A 14,647-nucleotide genomic window follows, 5' to 3' on the forward strand; every position below is an offset into this window, starting at 1 on the left:
CACACAGCACAGACTGCACACTCACACAGCACAGACTGCACACTCACACAGCACAGACTGCACACTCACACAGCACAGACTGCACACTCACACAGCACAGACTGCACACTCACACAGCACCGACTGCACACTCACACAGCACAGACTGCACACTCACACAGCACAGACTGCATACTCACACAGCACAGACTGCACACTAACACAGCACAGACTGCACACTCACACAGCACAGACTGCACACTCACACAGCACAGACTGCACACTCACACAGCACAGACTGCTCACTCACACAGCACAGACTGCACACTCACACAGCACAGACTGCACACTCACACAGCACAGACTGCACACTCACACAGCACCGACTGCTCACTCACAGAGCACCGACTGCACACTCACACAGCACAGACTACACACTCACACAGCACAGACTGCACACTCACACAGCACAGACTGCACACTCACACAGCACAGACTGCTCACTCACACAGCACAGACTGCACACTCACACAGCACAGACTGCACACTCACACAGCACAGACTGCATACTCTCACAGCACAGACTGCACACTCACACAGCACAGACTGCACACTCACACAGCACAGACTGCACACTCACACAGCACCGACTGCATACTCACACAGCACAGACTGCACACTCACACAGCACAGACTGCATACTCTCACAGCACAGACTGCACACTCACACAGCACAGACTGCACACTCACACAGCACAGACTGCACACTCACACAGCACAGACTGCTCACTCACACAGCACAGACTGCACACTCACACAGCACAGACTGCACACTCACACAGCACAGACTGCACACTCACACAGCACAGACTGCACACTCACAGAGCACCGACTGCACACTCACACAGCACAGACTACACACTCACACAGCACAGACTGCACACTCTCACAGCACAGACTGCACACTCACACAGCACAGACTGCACACTCACACAGCACAGACTGCACACTCACAGAGCACCGACTGCACACTCACACAGCACAGACTGCACACTCTCACAGCACAGACTGCACACTCACACAGCACAGACTGCACACTCACACAGCACAGACTGCACACTCACACAGCACAGACTGCACACTCACAGAGCACCGACTGCACACTCACACAGCACAGACTGCACACTCACACAGCACAGACTGCACACTCACACAGCACAGACTGCACACTCACACAGCACAGACTGCACACTCACAGAGCACCGACTGCACACTCACACAGCACAGACTGCACACTCACACAGCACAGACTGCACACTCACACAGCACAGACTGCACACTCACAGAGCACCGACTGCACACTCACACAGCACAGACTGCACACTCTCACAGCACAGACTGCACACTCACACAGCACAGACTGCACACTCACACAGCACAGACTGCACACTCACAGAGCACCGACTGCACACTCACACAGCACAGACTGCTCACTCACACAGCACAGACTGCATACTCACACAGCACAGACTGCACACTCACACAGCACAGACTGCACACTCACACAGCACAGGCTGCACACTCACACAGCACCGACTACACACTCACACAGCACAGACTGCACACTCACACAGCACAGACTGCACACTCACACAGCACAGACTGCACACTCACACAGCACAGACTGCTCACTCACACAGCACAGACTGCACACTCACACAGCACAGACTGCACACTCACACAGCACAGACTGCACACTCACACAGCACAGACTGCGCACTCACACAGCACAGACTGCATACTCACACAGCACAGACTGCACACTCACACAGCACAGACTGCACACTCACACAGCACAGACTGCACACTCACACAGCACCGACTACACACTCACACAGCACAGACTGCACACTCACACAGCACAGACTGCACACTCACACAGCACAGACTGCACACTCACACAGCACAGACTGCACACTCACACAGCACAGACTGCACACTCACACAGCACAGACTGCACACTCACACAGCACAGACTGCACACTCACACAGCACAGACTGCACACTCACACAGCACAGACTGCACACTCACACAGCACAGACTGCTCACTCACACAGCACCGACTGCACACTCACAGCACAGACTGCACACTCACACAGCACAGACTGCACACTCACACAGCACAGACTGCACACTCACACAGCACAGACTGCACACTCACACAGCACAGACTGCACACTCACACAGCACAGACTGCACACTCACACAGCACAGACTGCTCACTCACACAGCACAGACTGCACACTCACACAGCACCGACTGCACACTCACACAGCACAGACTGCTCACTCACACAGCACAGACTGCACACTCACACAGCACAGACTGCGCACTCACACAGCACAGACTGCTCACTCACACAGCACAGACTGCACACTCACACAGCACACTCACACAGCACAGACTGCACACTCACACAGCACAGACTGCACACTCACACAGCACAGACTGCACACTCACACAGCACACTCACACAGCACAGACTGCACACTCACACAGCACAGACTGCACACTCACACAGCACAGACTGCGCACTCACACAGCACAGACTGCATACTCACACAGCACAGACTGCACACTCACACAGCACAGACTGCACACTCACACAGCACAGACTGCACACTCACACAGCACCGACTACACACTCACACAGCACAGACTGCACACTCACACAGCACAGACTGCACACTCACACAGCACAGACTGCACACTCACACAGCACAGACTGCACACTCACAGAGCACCGACTGCACACTCACACAGCACAGACTGCACACTCACACAGCACAGACTGCACACTCACACAGCACAGACTGCACACTCACACAGCACAGACTGCACACTCACACAGCACAGACTGCACACTCACAGAGCACCGACTGCACACTCACACAGCACAGACTGCACACTCACACAGCACAGACTGCACACTCACACAGCACAGACTGCACACTCACAGAGCACCGACTGCACACTCACACAGCACAGACTGCACACTCACACAGCACAGACTGCTCACTCACACAGCACAGACTGCACACTCTCACAGCACAGACTGCACACTCACACAGCACAGACTGCACACTCACACAGCACAGACTGCACACTCACAGAGCACCGACTGCACACTCACACAGCACAGACTGCACACTCACACAGCACAGACTGCTCACTCACACAGCACAGACTGCACACTCTCACAGCACAGACTGCACACTCACACAGCACAGACTGCACACTCACACAGCACAGACTGCACACTCACAGAGCACCGACTGCACACTCACACAGCACAGACTGCACACTCACAGAGCACCGACTGCACACTCACACAGCACAGACTGCACACTCACACAGCACAGACTGCACACTCACAGAGCACCGACTGCACACTCACACAGCACAGACTGCACACTCACACAGCACAGACTGCACACTCACACAGCACAGACTGCACACTCACAGAGCACCGACTGCACACTCACACAGCACAGACTGCACACTCTCACAGCACAGACTGCACACTCACACAGCACAGACTGCACACTCACACAGCACAGACTGCACACTCACACAGCACAGACTGCACACTCACAGAGCACCGACTGCACACTCACACAGCACAGACTGCACACTCACACAGCACAGACTGCACACTCACACAGCACAGACTGCACACTCACACAGCACAGACTGCACACTCACAGAGCACCGACTGCACACTCACACAGCACAGACTGCACACTCACACAGCACAGACTGCACACTCACACAGCACAGACTGCACACTCACAGAGCACCGACTGCACACTCACACAGCACAGACTGCACACTCTCACAGCACAGACTGCACACTCACACAGCACAGACTGCACACTCACACAGCACAGACTGCACACTCACAGAGCACCGACTGCACACTCACACAGCACAGACTGCTCACTCACACAGCACAGACTGCATACTCACACAGCACAGACTGCACACTCACACAGCACAGACTGCACACTCACACAGCACAGACTGCACACTCACACAGCACAGACTGCACACTCACAGAGCACCGACTGCACACTCACACAGCACAGACTGCACACTCGCACAGCACCGACTGCACACTCACACAGCACAGACTGCACACTCACACAGCACAGACTGCACACTCACACAGCACAGACTACACACTCACACAGCACAGACTGCACACTCACACAGCACAGACTGCACACTCACACAGCACAGACTACACACTCATACAGCACCGACTGCACACTCACACAGCACAGACTGCACACTCACACAGCACAGACTGCACACTCACACAGCACAGACTACACACTCACACAGCACAGACTGCACACTCACACAGCACAGACTACACACTAACACAGCACAGACTGCACACTCACACAGCACAGACTGCACACTCACACAGCACAGACTGCACACTCACACAGCACAGACTGCACACTCACAGAGCACCGACTGCACACTCACACAGCACAGACTACACACTCACACAGCACAGACTGCACACTCTCACAGCACAGACTGCACACTCACACAGCACAGACTGCACACTCACACAGCACAGACTGCACACTCACAGAGCACCGACTGCACACTCACACAGCACAGACTGCACACTCACACAGCACAGACTGCACACTCACACAGAACAGACTGCACACTCACAGAGCACCGACTGCACACTCACACAGCACAGACTGCTCACTCACACAGCACAGACTGCACACTCACACAGCACAGACTGCACACTCACACAGCACAGACTGCACACTCACACAGCACAGACTGCACACTCACACAGCACCGACTGCACACTCACACAGCACAGACTGCACACTCACACAGCACAGACTGCACACTCATACAGCACAGACTGCACACTCACACAGCACAGACTGCACACTCACACAGCACAGACTGCACACTCACACAGCACAGACTGCACACTCACACAGCACAGACTGCACACTCACACAGCACAGACTGCACACTCACACAGCACAGACTGCACACTCACACAGCACAGACTGCACACTCACACAGCACAGACTGCACACTCACACAGCACAGACTGCACACTCACACAGCACAGACTGCACACTCACACAGCACAGACTGCACACTCACACAGCACAGACTGCACACTCACACAGCACAGACTGCACACTCACACAGCACAGACTGCACACTCACACAGCACAGACTGCACACTCACACAGCACAGACTGCACACTCACACAGCACAGACTGCACACTCACACAGCACAGACTGCACACTCACACAGCACCGACTGCACACTCACACAGCACAGACTGCACACTCACACAGCACAGACTGCACACTCACACAGCACAGACTGCACACTCACACAGCACCGACTGCACACTCACACAGCACAGACTGCACACTCACACAGCACCGACTGCACACTCACACAGCACAGACTGCACACTCACACAGCACAGACTGCACACTCACACAGCACAGACTGCACACTCACACAGCACAGACTGCACACTCACACAGCACAGACTGCACACTCACACAGCACAGACTGCACACTCACACAGCACAGACTGCACACTCACACAGCACCGACTGCACACTCACACAGCACAGACTGCACACTCACACAGCACAGACTGCACACTCACACAGCACAGACTGCACACTCACACAGCACCGACTGCACACTCACACAGCACAGACTGCCCACTCACACAGCACCGACTACACACTCACACAGCACAGACTGCACACTCACACAGCACAGACTGCACACTCACACAGCACAGACTGCACACTCACACAGCACAGACTGCACACTCACACAGCACAGACTGCACACTCACACAGCACAGACTGCACACTCACACAGCACAGACTGCACACTCACACAGCACAGACTGCACACTCACGCAGCACAGACGGCACACTCACACAGCACAGACTGCACACTCACACAGCACAGACTGCACACTCACACAGCACAGACTGCACACTCACACAGCACAGACTGCACACTCACACAGCACAGACTGCACACTCACACAGCACAGACTGCACACTCACAGAGCACCGACTGCACACTCTCACAGCACAGACTGCACACTCACACAGCACAGACTGCACACTCACACAGCACAGACTGCTCACTCACACAGCACAGACTGCACACTCACACAGCACAGACTGCACACTCACACAGCACCGACTGCACACTCACACAGCACAGACTACACACTCACACAGCACAGACTGCTCACTCACACAGCACAGACTGCACACTCACACAGCACCGACTGCACACTCACACAGCACAGACTACACACTCACACAGCACAGACTGCACACTCTCACAGCACAGACTGCACACTCACACAGCACAGACTGCACACTCACAGAGCACCGACTGCACACTCACAAAGCACAGACTGCTCACTCACACAGCACAGACTGCATACTCACACAGCACAGACTGCACACTCACACAGCACAGACTGCACACTCACACAGCACAGACTGCACACTCACAGAGCACCGACTGCACACTCACACAGCACAGACTGCTCACTCACACAGCACAGACTGCACACTCACACAGCACAGACTGCACACTCACACAGCACAGACTGCACACTCACACAGCACAGACTGCACACTCACACAGCACCGACTGCACACTCACACAGCACAGACTGCACACTCACACAGCACAGACTGCACACTCATACAGCACAGACTGCACACTCACACAGCACAGACTGCACACTCACACAGCACAGACTGCACACTCACACAGCACAGACTGCACACTCACACAGCACAGACTGCACACTCACACAGCACAGACTGCACACTCACACAGCACAGACTGCACACTCACACAGCACAGACTGCACACTCACACAGCACAGACTGCACACTCACACAACACAGACTGCACACTCACACAGCACAGACTGCACACTCACACAGCACAGACTGCACACTCACACAGCACAGACTGCACACTCACACAGCACCGACTGCACACTCACACAGCACAGACTGCCCACTCACACAGCACCGACTACACACTCACACAGCACAGACTGCACACTCACACAGCACAGACTGCACACTCACACAGCACAGACTGCACACTCACACAGCACAGACTGCACACTCACACAGCACAGACTGCACACTCACACAGCACAGACTGCACACTCACGCAGCACAGACGGCACACTCACACAGCACAGACTGCACACTCACACAGCACAGACTGCACACTCACACAGCACAGACTGCACACTCACACAGCACAGACTGCACACTCACACAGCACAGACTGCACACTCACACAGCACAGACTGCACACTCACAGAGCACCGACTGCACACTCACACAGCACAGACTACACACTCACACAGCACAGACTGCACACTCACACAGCACCGACTGCACACTCACACAGCACAGACTGCACACTCACACAGCACAGACTGCACACTCACACAGCACCGACTGCACACTCACACAGCACAGACTGCACACTCTCACAGCACAGACTGCACACTCACACAGCACAGACTGCACACTCACACAGCACAGACTGCACACTCACAGAGCACCGACTGCACACTCACACAGCACAGACTGCTCACTCACACAGCACAGACTGCATACTCACACAGCACAGACTGCACACTCACACAGCACAGACTGCAGACTCACACAGCACAGACTGCACACTAACACAGCACAGACTGCACACTCACACAGCACAGACTGCACACTCACACAGCACAGACTGCACACTCACACAGCACAGACTGCACACTCACAGAGCACCGACTGCACACTCACACAGCACAGACTACACACTCACACAGCACAGACTGCACACTCTCACAGCACAGACTGCACACTCACACAGCACAGACTGCACACTCACACAGCACAGACTGCACACTCACAGAGCACCGACTGCACACTCACACAGCACAGACTGCACACTCACACAGCACAGACTGCACACTCACACAGCACAGACTGCACACTCACAGAGCACCGACTGCACACTCACACAGCACAGACTGCTCACTCACACAGCACAGACTGCACACTCACACAGCACAGACTGCACACTCACACAGCACCGACTGCACACTCACACAGCACCGACTATATACTCACACAGCACCGACTGCACACTCACACAGCACAGACTGCACACTCACACAGCACAGACTGCACACTCATACAGCACCGACTGCACACTCACACAGCACAGACTGCTCACTCACACAGCACAGACTGCACACTCACACAGCACAGACTGCTCACTCACACAGCACCGACTGCACACTCACACAGCACAGACTGCTCACTCACACAGCACAGACTGCTCACTCACACAGCACCGACTGCACACTCACACAGCACAGACTGCACACTCACACAGCACAGACTGCTCACTCACACAGCACCGACTGCACACTCACACAGCACAGACTGCACACTCACACAGCACAGACTGCACACTCACACAGCACAGACTGCACACTCACACAGCACAGACTGCACACTCACACAGCACCGACTGCACACTCCCACAGCACAGACTGCACACTCACACAGCACAGACTGCTCACTCACACAGCACCGACTGCACACTCCCACAGCACAGACTGCACACTCACACAGCACAGACTGCAGACTCACACAGCACAGTCTGCACACTCACACAGCACAGACTGCACACTCACACAGCACAGACTGCACACACACACAGCACAGACTGCACACTCTCACAGCACAGACTGCACACTCACACAGCACAGACTGCACACTCACACAGCACAGACTGCACACTCACACAGCACCGACTGCACACTCACACAGCACAGACTGCACACTCACACAGCACAGACTGCACACTCACACAGCACAGACTGCACACTCATACAGCACCGACTGCACACTCGCACAACACAGACTGCACACTCACACAGCACCGACTGCACACTCACACAGCACAGACTGCACACTCACACAGCACAGACTGCATACTCACACAACACAGACTGCACACTCACACAGCACAGACTGCACACTCACACAGCACAGACTGCACACTCACACAGCACAGACTGCACACTCACACAGCACAGACTGCGTACTCACACAGCACAGACTGCACACTCACACAGCACAGACTGCACACTCACACAGCACAGACTGCACACTCACACAGCACCGACTGCACACTCACACAGCACAGACTGCACACTCACACAGCACAGACTGCACACTCACACAGCACAGACTGCACACTCACACAGCACAGACTGCACACTCACACAGCACAGACTGCACACTCACACTACACAGACTGCACACTCACACAGCACCGACTGCACACTCACACAGCACAGACTGCACACTCACACAGCACCGACTGCTCACTCACACAGCACAGACTGCACACTCACACAGCACCGACTGCACACTCACACAGCACAGACTGCACACTCACACAGCACAGACTGCACACTCACACAGCACAGACTGCACACTCACACAGCACAGACTGCACACTCACACAGCACAGACTGCACACTCACACTACACAGACTGCACACTCACACAGCACCGACTGCACACTCACACAGCACAGACTGCACACTCACACAGCGCCGACTGCACACTCACACAGCACAGACTGCACACTCACACAGCACAGACTGCACACTCACACAGCACAGACTGCACACACACACAGCACAGACTGCACACTCACACAGCACAGACTGCACACTCACACAGCACAGACTGCTCACTCACACAGCACAGACTGCACACTCACACAGCACAGACTGCACACTCACACAGCACAGACTGCACACTCACACAGCACCGACTGCACACTCACACAGCACAGACTGCACACTCACACAGCACAGACTGCACACTCACACAGCACAGACTGCACACTCACACAGCACCGACTGCACACTCACACAGCACCGACTGCACACTCACACAGCACAGACTGCTCACTCACACAGCACAGACTGCACACTCACACAGCACAGACTGCACACTCACACAGCACAGACTGCACACTCACACAGCACAGACTGCACACTCACACAGCACAGACTGCACACTCACACAGCACAGACTGCACACTCACACAGCACAGACTGCTCACTCACACAGCACAGACTGCTCACTCACACAGCACAGACTGCACACTCACACAGCACAGACTGCACACTCACACAGCACCGACTATATACTCACACAGCACAGACTGAACACTCACACAGCACAGACTGCTCACTCACACAGCACAGACTGCACACTCACACAGCACAGACTGCACACTCACACAGCACAGACTGCTCACTCACACAGCACAGACTGCACACTCACACAGCACAGACTGCACACTCACACAGCACAGACTGCACACTCACACAGCACAGACTGCACACTCACACAGCACAGACTGCACACTCACACAGCACAGACTGCACACTCACACAGCACAGACTGCACACTCACACAGCACAGACTGCACACTCACACAGCACAGACTGCACACTCACACAGCACAGACTGCACACTCACACAGCACAGACTGCACACTCACACAGCACAGACTGCACACTCACACAGCACCGACTGCACACTCACAGCACAGACCGCACACTCACACAGCACAGACCGCACACTCACACAGCACAGACTGCACACTCACACAGCACAGACTGCACACTCACACAGCACAGACTGCACACTCACACAGCACCGACTGCACACTCACACAGCACAGACTGCTCACTCACACAGCACAGACTGCACACTCACACAGCACAGACTGCACACTCACACAGCACCGACTGCACACTCACACAGCACAGACTGCCCACTCACACAGCACCGACTACACACTCACACAGCACAGACTGCACACTCACACAGCACAGACTGCACACACACACAGCACAGACTGCACACTCACACAGCACCGACTACACACTCACACAGCACAGACTGCACACTCACACAGCACAGACTGCACACTCACACAGCACAGACTGCACACTCACACAGCACAGACTGCACACTCACACAGCACAGACTGCACACTCACACAGCACAGACTGCACACTCACACAGCACAGACTGCACACTCGCACAGCACCGACTGCACACTCACACAGCACAGACTGCACACTCACACAGCACAGACTGCACACTCACACAGCACAGACTGCACACTCACACAGCACAGACTGCACACTAACACAGCACAGACTGCACACTCACACAGCACCGACTGCACACTCACACAGCACAGACTGCACACTCACACAGCACAGACTGCACACTAACACAGCACAGACTGCACACTCACACAGCACCGACTGCACACTCACACAGCACAGACTGCACACTAACACAGCACAGACTGCACACTCACACAGCACCGACTGCTCACTCACACAGCACAGACTGCACACTCACACAGCACAGACTGCACACTCACACAGCACAGACTGCACACTCACACAGCACAGACTGCACACTCACACAGCACAGACTGCACACTCACACAGCACAGACTGCACACTCACAGAGCACCGACTGCACACTCACACAGCACAGACTACACACTCACACAGCACAGACTGCACACTCTCACAGCACAGACTGCACACTCACACAGCACAGACTGCACACTCACACAGCACAGACTGCACACTCACACAGCACAGACTGCATACTCACACAGCACAGACTGCACACTCACACAGCACAGACTGCACACTAACACAGCACAGACTGCACACTCACACAGCACCGACTACACACTCACACAGCACAGACTGCACACTCACACAGCACAGACTGCACACTCACAGAGCACCGACTGCACACTCACACAGCACAGACTACACACTCACACAGCACCGACTGCACACTCACACAGCACAGACTGCACACTCACACAGCACAGACTGCACACTCACACAGCACAGACTGCACACTCACAGAGCACCGACTGCACACTCACACAGCACAGACTACACACTCACACAGCACCGACTGCACACTCACACAGCACAGACTGCACACTCACACAGCACAGACTGCACACTCACACAACACAGACTGCACACTCACACAGCACAGACTGCACACTCACACAACACAGACTGCACACTCACACAGCACAGACTGCACACTCTCACAGCACAGACTGCACACTCACACAGCACAGACTGCACACTCACACAGCACAGACTGCTCACTCACACAGCACAGACTGCATACTCACACAGCACAGACTGCACACTCACACAGCACAGACTGCATACTCACACAGCACAGACTGCATACTCACACAGCACAGACTGCACACTCACACAGCACAGACTGCACACTCACACAGCACAGACTGCACACTCACACAGCACAGACTGCACACTCACACAGCACAGACTGCACACTCACACAGCACAGACTGCACACTCACACAGCACAGACTGCACACTCACACAGCACAGACTGCACACTCACACAGCACCGACTGCACACTCACACAGCACAGACTGCACACTCACACAGCACAGACTGCACACTCACACAGCACAGACTGCACACTCACACAGCACAGACTGCACACTCACACAGCACAGACTGCACACTCACACAGCACAGACTGCACACTCACACAGCACAGACTGCACACTCACACAGCACAGACTGCACACTCACACAGCACAGACTGCACACTCACACAGCACAGACTGCACACTCACAGAGCACCGACTGCACACTCACACAGCACAGACTACACACTCACACAGCACAGACTGCACACTCTCACAGCACAGACTGCACACTCACACAGCACAGACTGCACACTCACACAGCACAGACTGCACACTCACAGAGCACCGACTGCACACTCACACAGCACAGACTGCACACTCACACAGCACAGACTGCACACTCACACAGCACAGACTGCACACTCACAGAGCACCGACTGCACACTCACACAGCACAGACTGCTCACTCACACAGCACAGACTGCACACTCACACAGCACAGACTGCACACTCACACAGCACCGACTGCACACTCACACAGCACCGACTATATACTCACACAGCACCGACTGCACACTCACACAGCACAGACTGCACACTCACACAGCACAGACTGCACACTCACACAGCACAGACTGCACACTCACACAGCACAGACTGCACACTCACACAGCACAGACTGCACACTCATACAGCACCGACTGCACACTCACACAGCACAGACTGCTCACTCACACAGCACAGACTGCACACTCACACAGCACAGACTGCACACTCATACAGCACCGACTGCACACTCACACAGCACAGACTGCTCACTCACACAGCACAGACTGCTCACTCACACAGCACCGACTGCACACTCACACAGCACAGACTGCACACTCACTCAGCACCGACTGCACACTCACACAGCACAGACTGCACACTCATACAGCACCGACTGCACACTCACACAGCACAGACTGCTCACTCACACAGCACAGACTGCACACTCATACAGCACCGACTGCACACTCACACAGCACAGACTGCTCACTCACACAGCACAGACTGCACACTCACACAGCACAGACTGCTCACTCACACAGCACCGACTGCACACTCACACAGCACAGACTGCTCACTCACACAGCACCGACTGCACACTCACACAGCACAGACTGCACACTCACACAGCACAGACTGCACACTCACACAGCACCGACTGCACACTCACACAGCACAGACTGCACACTCACACAGCACAGACTGCACACTCACACAGCACAGACTGCACACTCACACAGCACAGACTGCACACTCACAGAGCACAGACTGCACACTCACACAGCACAGACTGCACACTCACACAGCACAGACTGGACACTCACACAGCACCGACTGCACACTCACACAGCACAGACTGCACACTCACACAGCACAGACTGGACACTCACACAGCACAGACTGCACACTCACACAGCACACTCACACAGCACAGACTGCACACTCACACAGCACCGACTGCACACTCACACAGCACAGACTGCACACTCACACAGCACAGTCTGCACACTCACACAGCACAGACTGCTCACTCACACAGCACAGACTGCTCACTCACACAGCACAGACTGCACACTCACACAGCACAGACTGCACACTCACACAGCACAGACTGCACACTCACACAGCACAGACTGCACACTCACACAGCACAGACTGCACACTCACACAGCACAGACTGCACACTCACACAGCACAGACTGCACACTCACACAGCACAGACTGCACACTCACACAGCACAGACTGCACACTCACACAGCACAGACTGCACACTCACACAGCACAGACTGCACACTCACACAGCACAGACTGCTCACTCCCACAGCACCGACTGCACACTCACACAGCACAGACTGCACACTCACACAGCACAGACTGCACACTCACACAGCACAGACTGCACACTCACA

This window comes from Scyliorhinus torazame, chromosome 8 (genome assembly GCF_047496885.1).
Source record: "Scyliorhinus torazame isolate Kashiwa2021f chromosome 8, sScyTor2.1, whole genome shotgun sequence".
Classification (NCBI taxonomy): Eukaryota; Metazoa; Chordata; class Chondrichthyes; order Carcharhiniformes; family Scyliorhinidae; genus Scyliorhinus; species Scyliorhinus torazame.